The sequence below is a fragment of the Podarcis erhardii genome (assembly GCF_964252035.2).
Source record: "Podarcis erhardii genome assembly, chromosome: 2".
NCBI classification, from domain to species: Eukaryota; Metazoa; Chordata; class Lepidosauria; order Squamata; family Lacertidae; genus Podarcis; species Podarcis erhardii.
The window spans coordinates 62094889-62122170 of NC_138498.1; the positions used below are offsets into that span (position 1 = coordinate 62094889).

At 44.6% G+C, this 27282-nt stretch overlaps 1 protein-coding gene across 2 annotated transcripts in view; it reads right to left on the reverse strand.

The window, feature by feature from the left end:
* The window catches only part of RASGEF1C (RasGEF domain family member 1C), a 93153-nt gene extending 66905 nt beyond the window's left edge, over positions 1 to 26248 (reverse strand). The window contains exon 1 of one of the 2 annotated variants that reach the window (XM_081851458.1): positions 25948 to 26248. The gene's annotated coding sequence lies outside the window, so the exon portion shown is untranslated. The remainder of the gene's footprint in view (positions 1 to 25947) is intronic. The other variant, XM_081851460.1, reaches the window with a different exon arrangement.
* Positions 26249 to 27282: the final 1034 nt, after the last annotated feature.

The window sequence follows — 27282 nt, forward strand, 5'->3', positions numbered from 1 at the left end:
GATTATGTTCAGAGTAGAGGGATTCTTGAGCCAGAATACCATAGCAGGCCACTGCTAATATACTAATATACTAAGGATAACCACTGTTGTCAGATGTATCACAGCATGTCTCATAAAGCTCTTAAGAGGCACAAAAATTGAACATGACAGGAGATGAATCATTTACCACCATCCCAAAGGTGTTTGGGTCACTGCAAGGAATTACTAATGCAATGCTATATGCAATTATGGGAATGGAGCTGATGTGCAGGGTTGTGAGAACAACAAACCCCATCTGCCTCAAACAAGTTGCTGCTATAGTTGCATCAGCATCTATAGGGTACATCAAATGGACAAGATGAAATTCAAGAGAGAAGCGTGTAAAGGTACCAAGCATCACAACTGCCAAGCCAGGTCTCCCCCATCCTATATTGTTGCTATTGGTTTTGGAGCCCTAAATACAGGACTTTACATTTATCTCAGCTGAACAGCTTAAGTGTTTATCCCAGCATTCCAGCCTGTCAAGAAGATTTGAATTATGATATTATTTTTTATGAGATGCTCTTCCCAGCTTAAGTGTCACCTGCAAATCCGATTAGCAGTCTCTATAGGATATATGTTATTAGTTTCAACTAGATTCATTGGAGGGTCAGTTTGTGAATATAGTCAGAAATGCAGACTCTATGCCACAGAGAGACAAGTTTGCAACATGTGTCTTCCTGTTCCATTGACGCCACTTTCCTTTCACCATCTCTCTGTCCTCTAGATTGGGAACTGGCAAGGGCAGTGTCCTTTGGTAGGGATTTAGTTCAGGGACCTCCAGTAGCTGCTTACTTTAATGTGAAACAGACATATTGCTGCTGACACTGACATTCATATAAAGTCTAATTTCCTCAGAATATACTGGTAATCATATATTTGATAATGCCGTAGAAGATCAGGACAATTTTATATCCATACCTGGTGTTCTTTGTTGCCTCTGAAGTTGCTGGGAAGCCATTGGCTTATCACAACCAAATTACTAGCTCTGAGCACTGGGTCTGGTTATTGTGTTTATCAACAGCTTCCACCTCTTATTGCAGATGAGTCACCTATAATACCTCATCATGAACCATAACTGCAGTCTATACTCATCACTGAATGACTGTTCTGATCCTTCTTCATTCATTTGATCCTGACAGAAAGCTAAAATAGGTTTGTTCCTCTTTGCAGAGATGAACCTACTATATTCCTTAAGCAAACCATTTCCGATTAGGATGTTTTCCTCCCACAGTCCCTGGCTTTTGTCCAGACAGTAGAACCTTTGTTGTTATTAAATAAGACAAAGAATTCTCTTGCAATACAGATCCATTCTCCACCCTTTATTTAGCTACCTTGATATGATGTCAAATGGAAAACAGCACAATTAATTCTGAGCCCAATTTGGGCTTTGTGTTGCTCCTTATTTAGGTATTTCAGACCACAGTGGGTCTGAATCCCTTCTCCAAGCCTCCTGTGAGCCCCAAACCCTCATGATTCCCCTAATGTAGGCATCCCCAACCATCGGCCCTCCAGATGTTTTGGACTACAATTCCCATCATCCCTGACCACTGGTCCTGTTAGCTAAGGATCATGGGAGTTGTAGACCAAAACATCTGGAGGGCTGCAGGTTGGGAATGCCTGCCCTAATGCCTTACCAGGCTATGGCAGTGATGGTGGTAGTATCAGTGGCAGCTGCTGTTGTGGCTGTTTCTTCTTTCTTCTCCCCAGACCCAGTACAAATATTCTTGCTGCAACAATGTTGCTACCTGCTACCACTATGGATGATGGGAAATGTATTTCCCCCAGAGTTCCAGAAAGTGATTGGGCACTCTGGGAAAGTTACATCTCTTAGGCTTCTGAACACAGACAAAGAAGCACTCCAAGTATCAGGAAGGGAGAGGACAGAAAGAAAAAGACCCTACTGTTGCCACCAGCACACCAGCTGTGGCCAAGTAATTTGGTAAATGGGAGAGGGAGGAGAGAATACTTCTTTGGTTAGAATTACAAACCAAAACAGAGAAGAACTGGGGTGGAGACAGAATGATTCAGAAGACTGGTGCATTTCATAAGGGTACCAAGTTTGCATTCTAAACTGTGTAATTACGAAGGCTGGTCACATCACTACATCCAGCCCATTATCTTTTCTTGTTATGGTTTTCAGATAAGATTCCATCTGAGGCTTCCTTCATCATTTTTTGCTGAGTTCTTATTTCCCAGCGCAACCATTCACCTTCCCTTGGGTAGAACCCCCAAAGAAAAAGCAATCCAAGCTCATCTTGACAAACCGACTGATATAGGCAGAGTAACCTGTTTTCCACTACAATGACATGTTTCAGCTTTGGGTTTTGCCATTGTGTATTCCCTCCAAAGACAGTTGCAAACTTTAATGTTTGCTCTGGAGATTGAATAATCTGCTACAAGCATTATTTTCTGCCTTCTGTTACAAAACAAGCTGAAAATATTAAAGAAGCATGCAGAAGCCTTCATGAGAAAAAGAAATGGGGTAGTGAACCGCCCCAAGACCTCCGGGTATATGGCAATATATAAAGTCAATAAATAATAATAATAATAGTGCAAGGGAGTGTCCCACCATATAAGCTAACATTTTTATATGAAGTTGGGAAGACAGGTTCTCAAAAGGGAGTGCTGAAGTTGCATAGACAGCTTTGAACTAGGAAGTTGTCTATGTTCCTAAGATATTTCTTTTTTTAACAGCTGTACCTTTTGGTCTCTTTTGTAAGAAGTGAATGAAATTTCCAGGTACACTAGCCCCTCCAGAGTGGGCAAAGTCTGCCAAATTAAAGGCAAATAGGTTCAGGGGCTTCCGTGCTAGAAACCTCTGGAATTTGATGTTGTTGTTGCTTTTAAAGGAAACATCTATAATCTGTTTATTTTTGGGAAGAATAGCATGCAATTTGCAGGCAATATCACTCCTTCAGAGGGCAAGAATCTTGCCAAACTGCAGGTCGGGTGCAGTGTTTTTCTTGCAAAGGCAGTCATTACAGTTTTAGAGAGAGTGAAAAAAATGAATCAATCTCCAGTAGTGTTTGAGGGACAATTGGTCTGGGAACTGCAGACAGGAGAGGCGTCTGTGTATAAGAAACCTGCCAAATTGAAGACAAACTGGTCCAGGGATTTTTGTTGCATGTAATTCGAATTTTGTGCCAGGCATATTTAAAGTTGATTTTGAGGTGGGAAGAACTAAAAGGGATTAGCTTTCTGGATAACATAATTCCCTCTGATTGAAAGCTTGACTCATCAATCATAGCGGAGCTTTCCCTCCATCAACAGTGGTCAGTGAGACGATACAGGCAGAGCAGTGTTGTTCAATCGCCTTCCCAACATTGAGTATCACTGCTGGTTCTTTAGAGGTAGAGGCACAAGATGTGGCAGTTCAGTGCAGGGAATAGTGGCAGGAATGTTGGATTGGCTCTGCAGCCATGGTCACACCACTCTGGGATCCCTACAATTGATTGAGGTTGAATTCTGACAAGACAGAAGTACTGTTTTGGGGGAACAGGAGGTGGGCAGGTGTGGAGGACTCCCTGGTCTTGAATGGGGTAACTGTGTCCCTGAAGGACCAGGTACGCAGCCTGGGAGTCATTTTTGACTCACAGCTGTCCATGGAGGTGCAGGTCAATTCTGTGTACAGGGCAGCTGTTTATCAGCTCCATCTGGTACGCAGGCTGAGACCCCACCTGCCTGCAGACTGTCTCGCCAGAGTGGTGCATGCTCTAGTTATCTCTTGCTTGGACTACTGCAATGCGCTCTACGTGGGGCTCCCTTTGAAGGTGACCCAGAAACTACAACTAATCCGGAATGTGGCAGCTAGACTGGTGATTGGGAGTGGCCGCCAAGACCAATAACACCGGTCTTAAAAGACCTACATTGGCTCCCAGTACATTTCCGAGCACAATCCAAAGTGTTGGTGCTGACAGTGAAAGCCCTAAACGGCCTCAGTCCAGTATACCTGAAGGAGCGTCTCCACCTCCATAGTTCTGCCCAGACACTGAGGTCCAGTGCCAAGGGCCTTCTGGCGGTTCCCTCACTGCAAGAAGCCAAGTTACAGGGCACCAGGCAGAGGGCCTTCCCGGTAGTGGCACCCGCCCTGTGGAACACCCTCCCACCAGATGTCAAAGAGAAAAACAACTACCAGACTTTTAGAAGACATCTGAAGGCAGCCCTGTTTAGGGAAGCTTTTAATGTTTAATAGACTATTGTATTTTAATATTTTGTTGGAAGCCGCCCAGAGTGGCTGGGGAAACCTAGCCAGATGGGCAGAGTATAAATAATAAATAATTATTATTATATTATAACTACAACTCCTTCCCCTATCAGGAACTGGCAGTGACATTCTGTGTTGGGAAGGCAAATGAATAACCCTGCTCTGCCTTCACAACGTCACTGACCATTACTGCCCTCCACTCTTTGCCTTCCCCATCACCCCACATTGGCATTATTGTTGTTTAGAGAAATTGCTTTCACTTTCAGCAGATGCTTGTCTGCAGCATTTTTTAAAAAATGCCTGAATAGCCAAAGCACCATGAAGCATTTAAGGTGTCTCTGCTCTGACTTACAGATTCTACTTTGCCTCTGCCATACCAAAGATCCCTCCAAGGAACACTGCTTCATCAGTATCCAATGCACAAAATTACTAACTGGAACTGACTGGTGGGGACGTATCTTGCCAGTGCTCACACAGCTTTGCTGGCTGACAGACTACTTCAAAATGCTAGTGTTTGCCTTTAAAGACTTCTACAGCTTGGGGGCCTGAAAGACTACTATATCCCACATTAATTGTCTCTTCATGGCTACTGTAAGGGTACAGTGGTACCTCGGGTTACAGATGCTTCAGGTTACAGACGCTTCAGATTACAGACTCTGCTAACCCAGAAATAGTAGCTTGGGTTAAGAACTTTACCTCAGGATGAGAACAGAAACTGTGCGGTGGCGGCGCGAGGCCCCATTAGCTAAAGTGGTACCTCAGGTTAAGAACAGTTTCAGGTTAAGAACGGACCTCCAGAACGAATTAAGTTCTTAACCCGAGGTACCACTGTATAAGCCATGAGAGAAAAGCTTCCCAACAAATGGTACCCTCTATGCAACATATTTAGCAACATATCTAATTTGGCCCTCAGAAACACAAAAATCCTGTGAACAGGATTAAATGTTTCTAGTCCCTAAATAACTAGAATCCAGAATAACAAACTGATGTGATTCCTCTCTTAAGAGCTGTATTTTGGATGTTTGTGTTATGTCGTGTAGAGTGTGTGTGTACCATGAGGACGTTTATTTTTCAGTAACTGCTAGATTCACACTTAGGAATCCACCAGTGCATGGCTGGGATCTTTCTCCTGTGCTGCTAGATTTAACATGTATCAACCTAAGGCTATAAAATGCCACTAACGTTTTTCCCTCCCAAAATGAAATCTTGGGCTGTGCCAACCTGTGCTATATTATGCATGTTGAACAAAACCCTTCAGCTCCACTCTGCATTAGCATGCTGCAACACAACTTTCTCTTGCTGCCTCAGAGAACAGACCCTGCTTTACATAAATCTTTCATGAAATGCTCTGCCTCGAGCACTAGTGCCTAAGCACAAAAGGCAGCATTGAAGGAAAACATAGTTTTTGCTTCGAAAAACACAGTCAGTTCCACAGATAGTAAATGTAATTTTTATGTGGTGTGTACTCACAGAATCCCATGGGCTCCATTAAAGGGAAACGACACCATTAATAGATGTGGGATGATGGGAATAATTGAAAGGACTTTTGGGGTGAGGAGAGAGAAGTCATTTAAACTGTTGTGCATGCTATTACAGAGAATAAATTTTCTGATGTATATTTCAAGTCAAAGAATGCAATGCATTTCTTTCATTTTCCTCCGATCTCTCCATCTTCTCCCCACCCCAACCATGCAGACAGATCCATTTATTTCCATCCTGCATGTGGAATTTTGCCTGTGTTTGTTCATAAGTCCATTCCATTCTGTTTCCTCATTATTATTTTTAAAATTCTGTATGGAGATTTAAGTGTCAGACAAGGACATGGGAGACCAGGGTCCAAATCCCCACTTGGCCATGAAGCTCACTGAGTGACCTTGGGCCAGTTATAGTCTTTCAGCCTAACCTAACTCACGGAGTGGTTGTGGAGATTAAGCTTTTGTCACATTGAGCTCCTTGGGAAAAAGGTGGGCTATACATGCAATAAGGAGATGCGGGTGGCACTGTGGTCTAAACCACAGAGCCTCGGGCTTGCCGATCGGAAGGTCGGCAGTTCGAATCCCCACAACGGGGTGAGCTCCCGTTGTTTGGTCCCAGCTCCTGCCCACCTAGCAGTTCGAAAGCACGTCAAGTGCAAATAGATAAATAGGTACTGCTCCAGCGGGAAAGTAAACGGCATTTCCGTGTGCTGCTCTGGTTTGCCAGAAGTGGCTTAGTCATGCTGGCCACATGACTCGGAAGCTGCCTGCGGACAAACACCGGCTTCCTCGGCCTATAGAGCAAGATGAGCGCACAACCCAGAGTCGTCCGTGACTGGACCGAATGGTCAGGGGTGCCTTTACCTTTATACATGCAATAAATGAAACAAAAAATTTATCTGATGCATGTCTGCTCTCTTACTCATCACATTTTCCCCTATCCCAAATTTTCTCTGGTGGAACCACACACACACACTCTCTCTCTCTCCTGGCGCTATTTATGGTGAGGATTCACAGCTACAAGTAACAATGTAAGATAGCTTCTTCTGCATGACAGGTTGTCCAAAATAGATAACTATGCAACATGGTCCCAGGACTTCAGTTAGCATGCACGACTGTGTTTCAGAAGTAGCTGTTATTAGCAGAACAGCAGGAAGCAGCATTATTAGGCAGAAAAGGAGAGCGTGGAAGTGACCTGGAAATTATAAATAAAAGGCAAGGGGCAAAATGAGCGACATGGCATCCACATTAGCATCGTTATTTAGATAATGGACACAAAGAACAATGCTTGTTATGTTATGAACTGCAGAGGTTTGCTATCTCTTGCACAGGCAACAGCAGCTTTGCAGACTCTCCATCTGATGATTAATTTGAAGCCACTCCAACAGCAGCGAAGGAAATACATGAAAACAAGCTACTTTAGCTTTTTATCACGTAGGATTGCACATCAATCGGCAGAATTGTGAAGTCCTCCTGACTGCAGCAAAGGCTTCCCAAGTGAAATTAGATCTTATCACAAATAATCCATTGCAGGGTGAGGAGGGGGATATACTTTGAATACAGAGTATCTTTATTCTAAGGTGCAAGTCAATGGCAAACAGGCTCTATATCTGAACATTCAATATAAAATCCCAATGCAAGGTAGATATTCGCAAAGTAATATATATTAAGTAGTACCCTAAATGTTAGGCAATTGCCTTATTTTTTCCCCAAGAGGGTTGTTAAATTCACCCCCATCTTTTTAAAACATGTGTTACTATGTGTGATTTTTAATTATCTGATTCTTTCAATTAATTATCTTTTGTTGCTGCTGCTGTTATGTTGTTTCCATGTACGTGGCATTTTACAAATATATTTATTTTCAACCTTTTCATTCCACTTTTTATCCGAAGAGCTCAAGGCAGAGGCTACAAAGTTCTCCTGTCTCCTAGACTGAGAGCTATTGACTGGCCCATGGCTAGCCAGTGAGCTTTGATGCTGAGTTAGAATTTGAGCCTAGGTCTCCCCAGCCACAAAGAATGAGAAGGTTGGTTTGTACACTGAGGACCTTTCCATCTAGAAAATAGAAACAAAGGAAACAACAGAGGCAGGGGAAGGGAGTGGACCAAAGGGCAACCCTTTGTTAATGCCCTTCCTGTATTCATGCTCCATCAAATCAGTACACCAAGAGTGGTATCAAATTGTATCCCCTGTAGCACAGATGGAGGCCGGTTATGCATATTAGCATTAACTGGATTGGTAAAATACCATAGCAGATTTGATGCAGATTTCCGCTACAGTCCTAACCTCACTTTCCTGGTAGTAAGTCCCACTGTGTTCAATAGGCCTTACCTTTGAATAGACATGGTTAGGGTGCTGCTGTCAGACTGTGGCTGAGTGCACACCGTATTTTTAAAACTCATGACTTCCTCCAAGGAATCCTCAAAACTATAGGGTGCTGGGAATTGCAGCCCTGTGAGGGGCAAACTACAATTCCCAGGATTCTTGGGGGAAGCAATACACTTTAAATGTATGGTGTGCACACAGCCCCCAAGCAACCAGTACTTACCTACTGTGAACCCTGCACCGTTTTGTACTAGGTCTGGAGAGCCAGTAAGATAAATCTGGTTCTCACACGTTCTCCATGGGCCACACTTTCAGAATAAAAATTGTGCCACACTGAATTGTTTATTGACAAGCAAGACACTAAATAACAAAAAGAAAAAACTCTTTGCAGTGCTTTATTTATAACACAGAGCACATCTACTTTACAATATGAACATGGGACATCCAGAAAGTATAAAATAATGCAGCTACATAAGAAAATGGATTTCCCAAAATATAATGTAGATTGCGCTTGAATCTTCCCATTGCGCTTGCCATCCTCTCCTGCCACACCCTTTGAGAACCACTGCAGTCCGTGGTGAAGCTGCTTAACCCTTTCCTTGACAGCCATTTCCCCTTTCAAAACCACCCCTCCTGCTGCTTTTCCAGCCGTGGAAAGAAAAGACAAGGGGATCCTAAAAATGCAGCTGCAGAGTTGGGTTTTGAACATTTTGATTGGAAAACAACAAGCGGAAAGTTCTTTCCTACCAGCTAGGCTCAGGCACAGATTGCAGCCACTTTGCTTCTCCTTGGGTATGTCAGGTCAGTGCAGCATGGCAGCCAAGCCAAGGTTTGGCTTATTGTACTATAATGAAATGTTTAAATATTTCTTTGATCATCATTGAATCTCCCCACCACACTTGTCATCCTCTCCAGCCATACCAGTGTGGCACACCACGGATCTACAACCTCATGTTAATGATACAGTGTAAAATTATACAATCTGTTTTATATACTGGATAAAACATCACAGCTAAATTTAATTGATCAAAAAACTGGGCTATAATAAATGTGTCAGAGGCTGATTTTTGGAGGCTTTACAATGGCTATTTTATGCATAATCACTGTATATCCCCACCAGTGCTTGGCCATTTGGAATATGAACCACTCATGAGGCTGCATTTAGCGCTTGTAGTATGCATTAATGTATTATTACAGCTCTTTTCATAGCAGGATGTTGTCATACTGAAATACAATGTGCAGCCAGAGCAAAAGCTGCCAACAGTGATAAAAGGCTCCAGCATTACAACAAGAGCATCAGACAATGTCTGGGGGAACGTAACCATTTTGAGCGACACCGACTGCTGAATGACTAGCTGAAAGCAGTTTTCTGCGTAGGTGTTACTAAATGAAGGAGTGAAGTCTGCAGGGTCCTCCTAGCTCAAAGTTAGCCATTTTGTGAGCGTTGCAATGGGAGGTGTGAAATGTTTTGCAGCCAAATTACTTTCCCTTCTGCTTCTCCTAGCAAGACAAACCCTCAAAAATGACAATTGTCCATTCCATTTTCACACACATGAAGGGGCCGTGACATAGTCCCAAAACCACTGCTAGATATAAACACACATTCAGACAGTGGCAGCTTGCGACAGTAACTGAGGAGTTAGCAACCTCTACAGCTGTGTTTCTTGGGGGTGGGGGGAGAGGTGGGTGGAATGTCCTTACTGGAGGGCCCTGGAAAGCAGCAGGCTATTAGTCTAGAACCATGACGTTGTGCAGCTGCTAAACCAATGCAATAGTGCCGGATAAAACCCTGTGGAGGCCCCATGGTCAAAATCTTAGGCCCCCCCATACAATTTACCTTGAAACTTCTACTCGGCTACTCGCAAATATTCTACTAGGCTCTGAAGTCGGTGGGAACTCGCAACACACCAACTCACAGAAAGCTTCATATCTGGAGGTTTCTCATGTGCGTGCTCTAACAGGACAGCATTGAACTAAGAAAATTTGATTGTGATTTTCTTTCAATATCAGATCATTATTATTTTGATCCGTTGTCACAGGGCCTCTAAAAGGTTGCTCTCAACTGCATCTCTGGTTGCAACCCATTTACTTGAGCTCACCAAAGGCAATGAGAAAACCAATGCATCTTCCATGAATAGCTTTTCCATTTGGATCTGCTTCTTGGTCATGCTAAAGTGTGACATGGAAGGAAGGGAAAGAAGATCAAACTTGATAATAAACAGAAATGGGAAGGCAGTGTGTGTGTGTGTGTGTGTGTGTGAGAGAGAGAGAGAGAGAGAGAGAGAGAAAGAAATGAAATGAAGAGAGAGAAATGAAAAGCTCCAAATTGCAAAAGTCAATTTGTGAGTAAGTTTTTGTGCGAATTTGTTCTGTCTCTAAATACTACCTCTGTACTTTGTGAGTTGCTCATTCAGAGACCTACTGGAATTTGCCAGGTGTAGACCTAAATGCTTATTTGTAAATGGACTCAATTTCAAAGTTGATGAATTGAAATGGCTTTTAGGAAATAAAATTGCAAATCTGGCTTGACAGGCTATTCTGGGGGAAAAAGCATGACCTCTGTAAGACTCCATTAAGTACTCAACTCCATTTATATTCCAGCTTTAAGTACATGCCAAACAAGGAAGCCAGCATGTTGATGTGGCAGTTTCAGATGGAACTTAAAAGTTCACTTAGAAACTGCACCCTAGCACATACCACAGGGCAGAAAATTACTTTGGTTGTTTACCCTGCTCCAGAGTTACAAGACTAGTTCAATGGAGGCTTGATCATATTTGCTAAGCCAGAGGGAGGCAACTACTGGTCTACTCTTTGCTGTGTTGCAGTTTTGCCATTCCAGATAGTAGCTACCAACCCAACAGAGATCAGGAGACACAATGAATGGCCAACAGGATTCTACCTTGACCTGAATCTAAATCCAAAGTAGGATGCTGGAAATATGGCAGCTGGAGAGAGTGCGACCACACAGAGCATTTTCCTGAGCTACACAAAGGACATCTACAACTATGGAAGAGGCAGAGGAAGTTGCCAGAGGAAGGCTGCAGCAAGTGGACTTCATCCACTGCCATGCTGATGGAGGGACACTTCCCAAATAGCTGCACTATCCTCATCAGTGAGGACACCTCCAGCACTCCTCCCCTGTAAGATGCCTCCTTTCCTATCTCCCACTCTTGTATAAATGCCTGAGAGACTGCTGATCTTTATGCCCAGATGGTCCCGATCCCTCTAAGCCAATTCAAGTAACTTTCTCCATCCTTCTCATCCACACACAGAAACCCAATAGCTAAGTTTTCACCTATATTCCCTGGTGTTCAGTTAGCAATGCTTGGCTATTGTTTTGCATGGGGCTCTAAATTCAGTCATAGCAAAGTATGACGCCACTAAGATTATCCAGGACAAGGCCAGCAGCACCAGTGCCCTCTGCTCCAATACCCACCCAAGTGCATGGAGAGGGCTTTGACTCATAGAGTTGCTGATATTTCTAAATGCAGACCTGTGTATGTTTAAATATAAAATGGATTGTGCAGGTTCATGAGTTTCAGTGGGATTTTACGATTACGTATCTAGTGCTATGTTTCAGTTGCACTCAAACTGAATCCATTTGTCACTTCCAGAGTACCATCTGCTCCTCAGAACAAATGTCATTTTATTGACAGCAGTTGTCACAATGTCTTCACTTACAACCATCTAAAATTACTTCAAATGCATGCATTCTTCTGTGCGTGTTCAAATAAAAATCTACATGCCATGTAAGAAGACTGACCGCCTCCCCTCTAAAATGCCTAGACCTGACTTCCATGTTATTCTAATCACATAACACCTGAATTTTTATCATCTTTGATCTCTGAAAACATGACATTTATTGCACCAAAACATCATTGGAAAGCCTAAATGTATCTTTAAGGCAGGATGGGGCAGAGATCTAGTCAGTGGGTCAGATCCTGAGGTCATCCATACACCATGGGCAACTTCAACAAATGGGTGACGCCACCCCACTCTCAATCACCTAGCATCATGATAACATCAGGTGATTCAACTTCAAAGGAAAGAGATGGGAGTGCACTTTATGTACACTCCCAACTCTTTCCTTTCTTGCTTTGCAGATGCAGCTTCAACTCAAAGGAATGTCATTTGAATTCAAGCCAGGGATGTAAAGGGATCATTCTTCCTTCGCAACTACAGCTTGAGCCTTGTCTGCAAAAGAATATCCTCCGCATCCCCACCTTGAATTCAAGTTACATCTACAAAGGAAGAATCTGGAGTGCCCGTCAGAAAGTCAGCATTTAAAAAAAAAAAAAAATGCTGCCCTTTTCTGTTGCCGTCCTAGTTCTTTTTTCCGCTGCAGCATGAACTTTCAACAAACTAGTCCTGTCAGTGGATGCCCTCACAAAGAGGTTCGCTAGAGCAACGGTGCTTTCTGCCCTTCTCTCTCCTCCTGCCCTGTGCCTCTGGAAATTGGCTCAGTAGGGTCAGGAGAACCCCAAGGATAGCACTGGGAGGGAGATTATTCAATCTGGCAAGCTGAAAACCTTGTGCTGATGGAACAATGGTAATGGCACTATGCTGAATTCCTCCCATAAACTACAAGGTATGGGGAAAGATCCAATGTAGTACAAGCAAGTGTCTGCTTATGCAGCAAAGGCTTATTATTTTTATTCCCCCTCCAGCCCCTCAAATTTTCTCCATTGACCTGGAGGACCCCTCAAGAGCAGGCTTTGGGGGAGCAGGGTGTGTGGAGGAGGAAGAATATAAACCAGAAGTCCCAATGAGGGCAGACCTCATTGGATGTTACAGATAATGTGTTTGAGGCAGGGAAGCAGGAGGTCTGCTAAGACCTTTCTAGCCCCTGAATCCAGCAAGTGTTAAATATATAAGCCAGGCTAGCTTCCTGGTGAAGCAATTGCCTGGGTGATGGGCCATTACGGGGGAAGAAAGGAAAGGGGCTCTGTGTAAGGTGGTAAATGGGTGGGGCCCCTTTCTCAACTTGTGGACAAAGCCAAGGTTGAGAGTTGCAGAGATATGAATCAGAAGAAAAGCAGCAAGCTAGGGAGAGAGACAGAGCCAAGGCTGAAGCTGTGGGAGAAACAAGACCCTTTTGGGGGTGTTAATGCAATGAACCCCTCCATCGTAGTTTCAAGTGTTTCCCCCCTTCTATTTCTTTCTTTTTTAAAAAACAGCACATGAAACGTGATCACACATATGTGTAAATAAATCTTATATCATAAAGACACCAGTCTCCACTGTGCCTCATTCTGAAAGAAACGTGAACTCTGTAAGTGCCTGGAACCCCTGGAATCTTGCACCATTCAGATTGGGGTGGCGTGCAACACTATAAATACCAACCATTTAAAAATATGTATATTAGCTAATCGATAACCTTGTAAGCAAGGACAAATGTGTGTGGATTGAATGAGCAAAGAAATGTGTAAGTGGCAAGAAAGGCTATATTTTGGTTCAGATTTCAAATGAGATTCTTTTGAAATCCAATCAGCTATTTTTTTAGTAGGGCAGAAATGCTTTCAGCAGATGTAATTATCACCCTAGCAAACAAAATGCACCAGTGGCAGAAGCCAGGATGAAGCTGATCTGCAGGATGAGAGCTGCTGTCACGTTTCATAATCCCAGTTTCAAAGTTTTTGTCATGAATGACCCCCGGAGGAAATAGGCAGCAAAGATGCATGTGGGTAAGCACATATTCCATGTTCAAGAGAAGAGATTGCACCTTAGAAAGGATTACTGTCTAGCAATCAGGTTCTAATGTGTTAAGTGCCTTAGTAGTAGTGTGAAGGAGGGACACGCTACATTCTCAAACTGACAGACAAGCTTTGTTACTAGAGGGGGTGGAAAACCAAGAGCCCATTCAATGCACATAACAAGCAACGAATGTAAAGATTCTGTTAATTTAAAAGACTGCTAATGGAGGAAGACAATAGATTAATCTCCAGTTCATAACACAATGTGCACTTAGGTCCTCCTCAACTAAACTTTGACACCTTTTCCTCAGATGTAGTGACAAATTGGTGCCCCAAATCAGCTATGGGGGGGGGGTCTTATAAAGTATTAGAAGGGGACAAATTGAAGTTTCTATAGAGAGAATGGATTTGGCATGTGTTTCTAAAAAATGAAGTGAGCTTTATGTCAAGTGGGGATTGGAGCCCTGGTCTCCTGGGTCCTAGTTTGATCTTGTAACCACTATACCACACTGGTTCTCCTTCCCATATGCCACCACCCTGTTCCTGAATGCCATGTTACTGCCATCTCTCTTTTTGTAAAAGGCACATGAAATATGACCACATATTTCTTATACCATCCAGTTTGGTCCTGGAAGAAAGCAAACCCCTTCCATAGTGGTCAGGAAGTCATACTTCGCTAGGCACAAGCAGTGTGAGAAAAATGCCAACTGGATAGTTCTGTATTTAAATTTTCAGCCAGTCTCTATTTATATACAGTTCAGAATGTGCTGAAATAAAAACTAAACAAAACCAGGCAGAAAATGCAAGATCTGAGTCACAAATGACATTAGTTAAATGTCAGAAATCTGAAACAGCTATGATATGCCTACTAGCTGTTGGCTCAATACTGAAGCACGCCTAATATATAAATGTGGTGTTGTCTGCAAATATCATTCAGTGCCAACCAGCCTTAAAGCTGGCTCAGACTGACCAACGTATTGCCCCCCCCCCTTTGCATTTCCTGCCTGCTTCAGTGCCTGCCATCCTCAAGTACAGAACACAGAGCCGCAGGACAATGTTGAGATCAGACAGAAGAGATGGCTGAGTGAATATCCATTAGATCCAATCCTTCACTGCCCTAAGGTTTACCTGCATCATCGGCTCCAAAGTTACACACATGCCACTCTGTCCAAGATGGAAAGGAGTCTTGATAATGGTACCAATCGATGATAAACAAAGAAGCACAGAGGTACAAAGAAGCATTGTCACAGCACAGTACTACCATAGTCATTAACTGCACCAGGGCAGTTAATAAAGACTGGGCACCAGCCCTGAAACGCAGGCTGCATGCCATGCTTTCTCTCTCTCTTGCCATCACCCACTTCTGAGTAAGAGGGAATCTTAGGGACTGTGAGTTTAACCTTTGGGGGAGGGGGTTTGCTGTTAAGTAGCAGTCAATGGAGTAGAGTAGAGCCGCCCTCCCAAAATAAGAATCAGAGCTCCAGTTGCAGTCAGGGATGGGTGAATCTGTCAATTTTTGTTTCTCTCTGTTTCTCGCTTTTATTTACCGTAAGCTCAGATCGCCACATGTCCACATCAGTTCACAATTTCCATCAGCATTTTAGTATGATTTTCTCTCAATACAGATATTTTTGCAAAGCAAATTTCCCTAACAGAATGCGTTTCTTGTAGGTTATGTTTCACTGATATATGCATTTTTATGCACACTTAATCCCAGCGTATGCCTTTTGCATACATTTCTTGGCCAGAGAACTCTGTTGCAAAATTCAGAGATGTGCAAATTTCAAAGGATGGGTTGGTTTTGGTTCATATGTTGTTCAGAAAAGTGCAAATTAGGTAGGTTCGCCTATCATTGTGGACTGAATCAACGTTCTCCCCCATCCCTATCTGGATGGTGCTGGAGAAGGCAGGGTGGTGGTGAGGCTAGACCTGTGCAGAGGCACCAGTGGAGCCAATCCAGCACCTATACAGCCCCAGCCTTTCCACTGCCCTGCCTTGCCCCACCCCTGGGCCAGATGGCCAACTGGAGGGATGCCACTGTCAGGATGGGGCTCCACAGCTCTCCCCCACCACACCGGCTACTGCTGTCACTGTTCCCTAGCATTGTTCGTTGCAAAAAAGAAATCACTTATACAGAGACAACCACCACCACCCAGCTGCCAACAAACTCCACAGGTGCCACTGTGTGATCATAGAATCATAGAATCAGAGTTGGAACAGACCACAAGGGCCATCGAGTCCAACCCCCTGCCAAGCAGGAAACACCATCAGAGCACTCCTGACATATGGTTGTCAAGCCTCTGCTTAAAGACCTCCAAAGAAGGAGACTCCAGCCTGTGATGTTCAGCCTGTGTTTCCTCCTCCTGTGTTTCCTCCTTCCTTCCCCTGCATCTTGGGGGGGGGGGGGAGGTGCAGCCAAAGTGACCAAGTGATCAAGCATGTGGAAGATTGCTCCATAGGGTCTTAACACAGGCTGCCAACTCCATAATCCAACCTAGAAAGACTTTATTAAACTTATAGGGAAATGAGGATTGGATATAAAAATCAAGGTGGCTCCACATTTGTGGAATGTTCCCCCTCAGGGAGGCTCACCTGGCGCCTTCATTACGCATCTTTAGGTGCCAGGCATAAATGATTCTCTATAACCAGACCTTCAGCTGATTAATCAATTTATGCCCCTTTAAACTGTCAGGGTATTGCTTTTGGTTGTTACTATGTGGTGTACTTTTGTGTTCTTATATTGTAAACTGCCCTGTGATCCTCAGATGAAGGGCAGTATTAAAAAATTGATTATTAATAGTTTAATTAATTGATTATTAATAGTGTTTGTCATAGCTTAAATGAAATCACTACTTAAGTGGTAATCAGTACAGGTGCCCACTCCCCGCCCGCAGAGGTTCAAGTGAGGACCACTGAAGACAGCAAAACAGCAAGATCACACCATCTTTATGCTAGCGCTGTGCTGATATTTTCAGTTGATCTGTTTGGGGCCATTTGCAGGGGGAGGATGGAAAGGAGAAATACACCCAAAGAGTGAGGGAGGCAAGGGGAGAGAGTTTAATGGTGGTGCCAGCTTTCACTTAGTTACCCTTTAAATAAGGTAGGGAAGAGAATTTAAGTGGGGGGGGGGATCAGGCCAGATAACCACTCTCAATTGGATTAGTTGCACTCATGATCCAAGATGGTGTGATCTTCAAAAAAGAAAGAATTCTCTCTGCATTGCTCCCACCATGTTCTCTGCCTTGAGACCCTGCACCAGGCATAGGCAAACTCCAGCCCTCCAGATGTTTGGGACTACAATTCCCATCATCCCTAGCTAACAGAACCACTGGTCAGGGGTGATGGGAATTGTAGTCCCAAACATCTGGAGAGCTGGAGTTTGCCTATGCCTGCCCTACACCATTAAAGCTTCCAATGCCTACACGAAATGTCATGAAAACCAATAAAAGCCATAGCTCCCAGAAATCATTATGATGAAGCCTGCAGTCCTCAGATACAGAAAACCCTTCCGATATGTTTAACCGAAGTATTTAATGTAAACAACATTTAATATACCATATTTTTCGTCCCATAGGATGCTCCGTCCCATAGGAGGCACCTAGGTTTTTTTTTGGGGGGGGGGAATAAAGGAAAACATTTTTTCCTTTATTTCCCCCCCAAAACCAGGTCGGGGAACAGCGGGATGGTGGCGCTGCGCCTCCCCGCTGTCCCCCGAGCTTGTGGGGCTGGCCGATGTCTGCCCGAAGCGCGGGGCGCTCTGCTTCAGGGCACCCCTCGCGCCGGGCGACAGGGTGCTATCCACAGTGTGGGGAGCCCTGTGGGAACTCCCGCAGGGCTCCCCACGCTGTGGATGTCTGCCCGGCGCACGGGGTGCTCTGCTTCAGGGCGCCCCGCGTGCCGGGCGGCAAGCTGCTATCCGCAGCCTAGGGAGCCCCGCGGGAACTCCCGCAGGCTCCCCAGGCTTGCTGATAGCTTCCTGAAGCCTGGAGAGTGAGAGGGGTCGGTGCGCACGACCCCTCTCACTCTCCAAGCTTCAGTGAAAGCCTGTATTCACCCCTTAGGACGCACACAGATTTCCCCTTCATTTTTGGAGGGGGAAAAGTGCGTCCTATAGGGCGAAAAATACGGTAAACGTGTTACCTCTATGTGCATCAGGGATCCCTCTCTTAATTAACATGGGATGCCTTTCATCTACAAAATGCTGTGCAAACAGTCATTAGGCTTCAGGTTACCCCTGATACTTATGCAAACTGTTATTAGACTCATTATCCAGAAGAAGAAAACAAGACTCCAATGGTTGACATGATTAAATTGCCCAAGCTCAACCCCAGTAGTACTTATCCAGGTGTAAAAATGGTGTTCATCTCAGTAAATCAGCCTCCATAATATTCAAGTTAAATGTCAATGCAGAGCCAGATGAAAAGCCCATTGAATTAAAGCAAGAAGAATCTGAACATTTAACTTGAAGAAAAAATGGGATTTCCACTAGTACTAGGGGAAGTGATGCTGGGAGTGTGATTCTGAGTAGCGAACTGAATGGAAACAAAACCCACTCTTGGCTACTGTGCTGTTGATGGGAGTTGTAGTCCAAAACACCTGGAAGGCACCAGGTCAGGGGAGGCTGCTTTAGAACAGTGGTTTATCCAATTCAGTATCACATCATTATGAGAAGTGTCTGTACCTTTAAAACAGATAAAATTGTTTTTTTAAGGATCTTTCCTGGGTGCCTTAATTCTTTACCATATGATGCATGCATGTGACCTGATCCAAGTATGCATGGCTTGCCTCGCTCATTGAGCTACCTGCTCTGTGGCTACTGTTAGTTCTTTCTTACTATGGCAGAGCTGTAGTCTGGAAACATGGGGTCTGATGCACGGTGACGTTATATCTCATACGGATGGTATGCTTGGTGGCTGGGACATGCAATAACATGGAAAAGGTCCATGTCAGCTTTTCTGTTGGGGTCTGTCCCAGATCTGTGCAAAGACTCTTCTCAAGTACCAGAATCTTTCATTTCAAGAGCTGGTAACACTACTGTTGGCCTTCATGCACCACTAGCCAGCCAGAACTAAGCTTCTGTGATCATAGTTTGACTCAACTTGCCAACCAGGTGGGTTATGACCTATGCCCCTTCGATGTCCTTATTTTGGAGGGGGTGTCATCCCCTAGAATGGCTGGAGAACCCTGTCAGATGGACGACATATAAATAAAAAACAAGCAATCTGACAATAAACAAAGCAGTATTTTTTTCTTAACAATTCTTCTGCATTTTTACACATACTCCCTTCCCATGGGGTTTTCCCTGTTTTTGGTTTTGGTCTTTGAATCCAGATCTTGGGGGGGGGGGGCTCAAATATCACTTCCTCCTCAGCCCTCTCCTTCCTCAAGTAGTAACTGTTGGTCTCATGCCCACAGCCTCCTCATCCTTGCACTTTTAATTATCCCCTTCATGCTTATAGTATAGTATTCTCCAGTGGTATAGAGCTACTGCAGTTACATGCTGTTATGGGGAAGACTAGTGAAAATTTTTGCTCCAGGTTCCACCCCACCCCACCCCACCCCCAGTAAATCTAGCCTGGGTGCACTTTCATTTATGCCCTGTATCAAATCTGTGTGACAATGGTAAGTGTGTTATCATGTTCACCCTGAAACAATTGGTTCAATAGTATCGGGAAAATATTTAATACTAAAATTGAAAAGCATTCATCTTGGCCAGTATTTTGTGTCAATAAGGCCCACAGGGTAATTATGTATTCTATTTAAAAAAAACAACAAAAACTTTGCTTTTGGGGAAGTCTAACTTGCTTGAGCAACACTCCTTGTCTGATCAATATTAACAATACAAACAAAACTGGCTTCCAGCTATGGAAAGATATCATTTTAAAATGCATACGTATCAAGAAAACCTGTGGTAATCAATGGGCCACAGAATAAAGCTTGATTTCAGTTAAGTCTTATACGTGTTACATATAAGAAACACCATATTGTTGCATGCTACCCCAATCTCCAGGCGGTGCCAGATTCCAGGAGTTCCAGGCACTTACCCAGGGTTTGGTTTCCTTGGAATGAGGTATAATGGGGACTTATATGTCTCTATAATACAGTGGTACCTCGGGTTACATACGCTTCAGGTTACAGACTCCGCTAACCCAGAAATAGTACCTCAGGTTAAGAACTTTGCTTCAGGATGAGAACAGAAATCGTGCTCCGGCGGCGCAGCGGCAGCAGGAGGCCCCATTAGCTAAAGTGGTGCTTCAGGTTAAGAACAGTTTCAGGTTAAGAACGGACCTCCAGAACGAATTAAGTACTTAACCCAAGGTACCACTGTATGTGGTTTATTTACACACACACACACACACACACACAACCTGAGTTTACAATGGAGGGGTTCACAGCATTAACACCTCAAGGGGGCCTTGATTCCCCCATAGCCGCAATCTTGGATTGAAACAGAAATCCAACATTGCTCTCATTGTCTCTTTCCAGCTTCTAGCTCACATTGCTCCACTCTGGCCTTTTGTCTTTCTAACTACCTGTGAGTTGAGGCACTACGGTACTTGTACCATCTCGCACAGAACCCCTTCCTTTGTGCTCCCATTATCTCAGCAGGAAGTCAGCTTGGCTATTCTAGGAACTAGAAGGGAGCCCAGGGATTCAGCCTAACCCTCCCCCCACAAAAAAAATCTCATAACAATATTAAATCAGTGAATAACTTAAAAGAAAAACTCCTCAAGTATCACTCAACAGATTGAATCATCCAGAACTTTAGCACTGTTTAATTATTCCTAAGGGCTTTTAAATAAATCAACCTTGTGTTAATTATATTTTCTGAACTTGACTCAAAATCTTTTCAGCAGTGGATCATTAAGAAAACTTGGCTTCATGGAATAACAGAACACTAAAGCAAAGGTGGATTTAAGGGAGTGTGACCACTTCGGTCGCACTAGGCAGAGAATCTCAGAAGCGCTGCCCTTTCAGCCACTTTAGTTGTGAAGCTGTAGAGGACATCTAAAATTGTGTGAGCTTCTGCAGAGAATGAAAGATATCACGGGATCTCACGCAAAATCGGCACCAATGTTAGAGCCACTTCTTTACCAGCAGCAGAGCCTTCAGGATGGGCAGAGAAGGGGCAGCAGGAAAGATGGCAGCACCAGCAGCAGAGCAGGCCAAGGTGACACATCCTGTTTCACCTCAAGCAGCAAACTGGGACACCCTGCCCCAATAAAGATGGATGTGTGTGTGTTATTTGCTTGGAAAGCTAACTAGAATCTGTATGCTACCATCATAACTAACATGATTTTTCAGACCTTCCTAAACTTTGACAGGCAATGCTTTATAATCCTCTAGCAAAACGCCTCTGAAATAGAAGTGTGCGCACACACCATTGGCCCCTAGCGCTATTAGATGTCACAACAACAAGTAGATATGCACGCAACCATCACAGCATCAACAGTGATTCAGCTGACAAGCACCCACACACATAAGCCAAGCTAGGGAAGGAAGACAAAGATTAAGGAGCTGCATTGCATCAGGTCAGACCACTGATCCATCTAGCCCACTGTTATCTACTTTGATTGGAAGTGTCTCTCCAAGTTCTCACGCCTTCCATCACCTGTTATATGATCCTGTTGTCTGGAGTTACCAGGGATTGAACTTGGGAACTTCTGTATCAAAAATATGTGCCATATTACCGAGCCAGAGTCTATCCCCAAATCAAGTAACTGCTTTCTTCAGAGGAGATTTCTTAGGGAGGCTCTATTTCAGTGGACAATCACTAGGCCATTATTATCTGGCTATCTAGAGTGTGTGTATGTGTGGTTTTGTTTTTTTGTTTTAGAGAAATGAGAGGTATAAGAACTCCAACCTGAATAATTCCAATGTGAAATTACAATTCTCATCAGCCCAAGTGAGCATGGTCAGTGGTCAGGGATGGTAAAGAGTCCAAAACCAAATATATTCCTTTTGTAGCGTACAACTTGGTGGTGGTATTTTAAGTCATAAGATGTGCAGGGCACTCATGCATAATGAGGAAAATAAAATACAGTCAACATATTACCTTGTTTAAACAAGGGCAACCAATGTACAGATAGCCAAATTACAGCAGCAGAAAAGAAAGAAATGTAAGTTGGCCAAATCTATTAACAGTGCAGGGAATTTTTTGTTTGCATTTCATATAAGGAGATACATTTTCATCATGCCCAGAAAGCAGCTATAAACCTGTAAAGTTTCAAGCGGCAGCATGACTGTGAAAGGATTGTCTCTTCCATCAGAGACCACTGGCAAAATCAAGCTTGGTCCAGATAGACTTACCCCCAAGAGCCTCCTTGGCTAGTTCTGCCTTTAGTATGAAAATACAGTTTCATACTAACATAGAAAGTAGGCTGGTGATTGGGGGAAAATGTGGCCTCCCACCACCTCCAAGATGGATCAGCTGATGCTGTGCAATTCATAATGGGGGAATCAGATGGTCCCCCTCAAATGTGCCATGGGACTGTGGAGGTTATAGACTTACACATGTAGAACCCCACACAATGAAAGATCCTGGATAATCAGGACCTCTCATACACACATGGTGGGTGGAGCTCTATGCACATAGATCAATATGAGTGTAGAGTCCATCCCTTTTCAAGTGCATGGTTAGTGAAGGGGGGAGGAATTGGGCATGGTGGCGGCAGGTGACAGTTGCCCACACAGCTTCATGACCTCTATATGTAACATTTGAGTGTCCGGGGGTGGTAGGAGTCAGGCATTTGAATCTCCCAATAGTGACTACAAAAAGCAGAATTTAGGAAGAACCAATCTGTGCATCTCATTTTGGAACACATGGAGGAAAATGCTTCCCGTCTCCCACACAAACAGGGTTCTCAAGAGGGAGTCCCATTGCAATCGAATACTCTATGCATTAAACATTAAGTAAAACATAACATTTCCTCACCAGAGCAATTTCTTCAGATTTTGTTTTACTCCTTTGGAAATGATTTCACTTCCACTATGTGCACCCACACACTTCCATTATTACTATTATTATTGGCATAATTATGGCTTGTTTGCACAGCTTTCACTTAACTCGCATTTTATGATGTGAGTGACTGTTCCTCTGTGTCTGCAGGCACTAAGGGGATCTATCCTTACCTTATCTATCCACAACTGTATAGACTGTCACATTATGTGCAGATGACTTTTTTTTTTTTTTTTGCATCATCCACGTTTCCATAAATAACCTTGCACATTAAACATATTTGTATCTTCTACAAAATGAATTCTCACATGAATAAATACCCAGGGTGGGGGAGAGAACTGTGCTTAGCCAGTGATGCGCTCAGAATTGGTGTGGGTTATTTCTTACATCCAAGTGGGTGTGCAGAGGACTGCAGCCAGAATTAACCCTCACCTGCCCCTGGAGCTTATTTATCACACTGGTTTTCATAGTAAAGTCAGGTTTTGCCAACCTTTTTAGGTTGCAGGAGCGTTCAGATTTTTGAGTAAGACCCGTGGCACTGGATAGAAGTCAGATTCCAAACAAAACTCATAATTAATCTGAGTTTTTGAAAAGTGCACAGAGCTAAAAGAAGTGGGAATGAGCATCATCACCCTTATAAATACCTCCTTCAGCTCAATGTACTTTTCAAGGGGGGAGGAAAGTGACTACACTTCCCAGCTCATGATTAAGGGGGCACTGAATGTAGAGGTGCTCAGAGACTTTGTAGGCAGTGAAGGAAAGCTTCAGGGGCACTATTGTGTCCATCACAGGGGCCACATTGGCAACCCCTGGGAAAACCATTAGAAACCATACATGTGAACATAGAGATAAAAACAAAGATTTAAAAAAATGCAAGGGGGAAATTCGTCTTGCATGTAGTTGCATGGATAGAAGTATGACATTTCATATGCATAATACATTTAAGAGATCAATTCCATTATTTTTCTCTCCCTCACACATAAAAGTTACATTCTTTCACATGACGTTAAAGAGAGTTTGTCCTAAAAACACCTGATAACATCATCAAGGAATCCAGCCGGAACAAATCTCATGACCTAACCCACCGCTAAGGGAAAGAAGTCACCCTTAAATGCAATGTTTAGTGCCAGATGTCCCCCCGCCCATATAATTATGCAACAAGTGTATGAGATTAGCATTGAATCGCTTAGCAAAACAAGGGCTCAGTCAGAAATGAAAGGTATATATGGGCAAAAACCTCACTGTATCAGAACACCTCTGATGTGACCCCAGCTCATTTGCACATATCACCCCCACACTCTAGGTTTCCACTATGTACAGTGTAGAATTAAAGTAGCCACTAAAAATACAGGGCAGTTGGCCCTTTGCAGTAGTAATTACTATTCCTGCTCACATTGTTAAGCAGATCTCTGCAGAACACCATTTACAGAATTCATACCATACCAAATTATGAAAACACAGGTGAGGGGTTTCATATTGAGAAGCATAGCAAAGCGAGGAATTTAGAAGCATGCATCCAGAGGTTTGTTTTCAGAATGTAACCATGTGTGTATTTTTAAAATATTCCCCTCAAAAACACCAAGAGATTATTCTGATGATCCTATAAAATGCCATTTTTAGGAACATACATCCAGCTGTCTGCAAACCAGGGGCACAGTTCCAGTGAGAGGGAGGGGGGATTATCCTGTGCTTTTTGATAACAGCTGAGTCAGATTCAGATCAATTTTTGTTTCTGGAAAAATCACACCTGATCTGACTCTGTACATGTCAGGATTTAGCATGAAACAAATGTTTCAAAGCTGAAATATAAGCTGCTTGCAATTACGATCTACAGCAGAAATAAAGATAGTATTTCTATCAGTGCAAACAGACTGGATGTTGTTATCCTAATGCTTCTGTTTAAAAGGGCTTGCACCACACAGACCAAGGCAGAGATCACAGCCAGTTAGTATCATGGTGATCTTTTTGTAAGCTAGATATCCTTTAACACACATCTCGGTCGCAGCCACATCTCTCCCCTTTGCACAAATACTTGGATTGGCATGTCTCTCCCAACAGCCCTGCTTGAAACACATTTCCGTGGAAGCAAGTCCCCGTGACTTCGTTGTGTTTACTTCCGCATAATGCGATTAGAAGCAGGGTGCCTAACAGGTGTTAAAAGACTCAAAGAAAGGCACAGGTATATAGAAGTCTATGGCACACTCTTACGTGAAAACACAATGGCTCACTCCCAAGTCCACCTGCAAATGATTGGGGCTTGGCGTTTGGCAGACGAACGGCTCAGAGCTAAAGATCCCGGTGGGGCTGTCCAGCCTGACGGATGGAGGCGTAGCGTTTTGAATTAAGGAGTCGTGCATTGTATTATAGGACAGCACTTCTTAAATAACCTTTAAATGGGGTTGGGGTTGGGGTCAGAAACTTTTAATTCTACACAGCAATAAGAGCCTATAGCCCTAGTTCAGCAGCTCGGAGATCGATCCCCGCTTTGATTTAACTTAATTCAATATACATTACGGGTTTTCCAGTCGCACAGTTCGGAAGGAGTTCCCATCACCTTCCTTGAGAACACCCAGGAGGTCAGCCTCATTAATCTCCCATCGCCGCCACCAACCTCCAAGGCGAACGCAAACAAAACAAAAAACACACACACCCTCGGCTCGCTTTTGCTAATTCACTTCGGGCTGCAAGCACCAATCGATTGGAAAGTGCATTATTAAATTAAAAGTTTGCACCGCTGAGTAATGGCTATAGGGTTAAAAGGCCCGCCACGTTCCTCAGCTGCGTGCCCGCCCCCGGCCGCCCCCAACAATGCCTGGATCAGGCTATTATGCCCCGGAATGGACGTGCCCACCGGGCCGGGGTCGGGGCTTGGCCTGTGGTCAAACGCCGCTTCCGAGCCCCGCGCCTGCCCAGCCGAGCGGTTGCTCGCTCGCTCGCTCGCTCGCTCCCCCTGCGCAAGGTGCGGAGTCCCCTCCGGAGGCCACGCCGCCCACCCGAGCCAAAGCGCGAAGCCGGAGCGGCAGCAACCTGCCTCTGCGGGAGAGGCAGGAAAGGCTCGGCACGTTCCCAGCCGCTCCGAGTTTTCAAGCGGGGCTGCATTCTTCTAACGAGGTGGGATCTGGACAGAAGGAAGGGAAGGTGTGTGCGCGCGCGCGCGTTCGGTTTCCAGAAACGGATCTGGAATGCGCCCCCCAAACGAAGACCTCTCCTTCCTCGGCTCACCCAGTCTGAGAGAAGAAGTCCGAAGCGAGAAAAGACGCCTGCACTCACCGGAGCTATGCACTCCCCGCCCCGCTGTGCCAAGCCATGGGCGTCGAGGGCAGCCAGCAAGTCCCAGCTGGGGTTAAATCCTCGGCCGCATCCGCCGCTTGCAACAATCCCCACCGAATCCCTCCTTCCTCCTGCTCAGGTGCCCAGAAACTCCGCGCGCGCTGTCTCCTCAGGCGCCCGCCCGTGCCCGGTTACTATTCCATCCGCTTCCACGGCGCTTATCGAGCTGCTGCTGCTGCTGCAAGAGGCTGCGTTTCTCCGCTTGCATGCCGCACCTCGCCGCTCCAAGCGGAGCGCATAGCGCCGCCTGGCTGCCGCGCGCCAGAACCGCGGCGTCCAGAAAGCTCGGCACGGTGTTGGGCCCTCCCGCCTTTTTAAAACACACCTCAACTGAGCGGAAGGGGAGCGCGCGGCTTGCTCGCGGGCGCGTGCCGTTGTAGGCGCCGGCAGCCAATAGGGGAGGGGAGCGCCTGCCCGCCCGCCTTCCTGCGCGGGCAGGTGCAGGCCGCGCAAAGCAGTGGCTTACAAGCTCCAGCTCCGGCCTGCCGCCCTCTTTTGCCCCATTTGCGAGTTTTCAGTGGTTCGCGCCTTTGGGACAGGCGCTGATTGGCTGCCTCACAAAAACCCCGTCTCGGTCATGTAGAAGGAGAAGGCGACGGTGCCCTAAGCCTGGGGGCAGCTGCTGTTTTCTTCTGCTGGGCTGGGGGGCAGAAGAGCGGGAAAGGGTCATGTTGCCCAGGACACATTCCTCGTTGCACCCCCAAGGGTGACACATGTAGGAGCTCTGCAATAAACAGCACTCATTTTGAACGTAGAGGGTTTACAGGCAGTCAGGAACTAGCCAGACTCCGAACTCCTTAGCTGCTCGGCCTCTCTAGCTCTGTAAAGAGGACTGAAGTGATGGTGTTTATTATGCATAATTTGAGTCGGCATGAATAAGCCGCCTTGGGAAACTGGTGAGACAATATATAGGCCTACTGCCAGAAATTCTGTGGTGAGGCCCTTCAGTTATACAATATATGCAAATATGGGTAGCCAGACGGGGAGAGTTCTTTAATTTCTTTCAAATTAATAGATATACAATTTAATTGAATAAAATGATTAAGCACCGGCCATCCCAATGCTTTTACACTTGTCGGTAACACACTGTGAAGTGGCAGCAGGTTTAGTTCTTAGTGAGCAGTGAACCTGCAAACTATGTCTGAAGACCAGGGATATGCCATTGGGTTTCATTCTCCTCCTTCCCCTATTTTGGACAGATTCTTCTTTCCCAGTTGCCATAAGTGTAGTTTGTGATGACAAAAATTGTTGTTAGTTTGCCTCTCATATCTGATC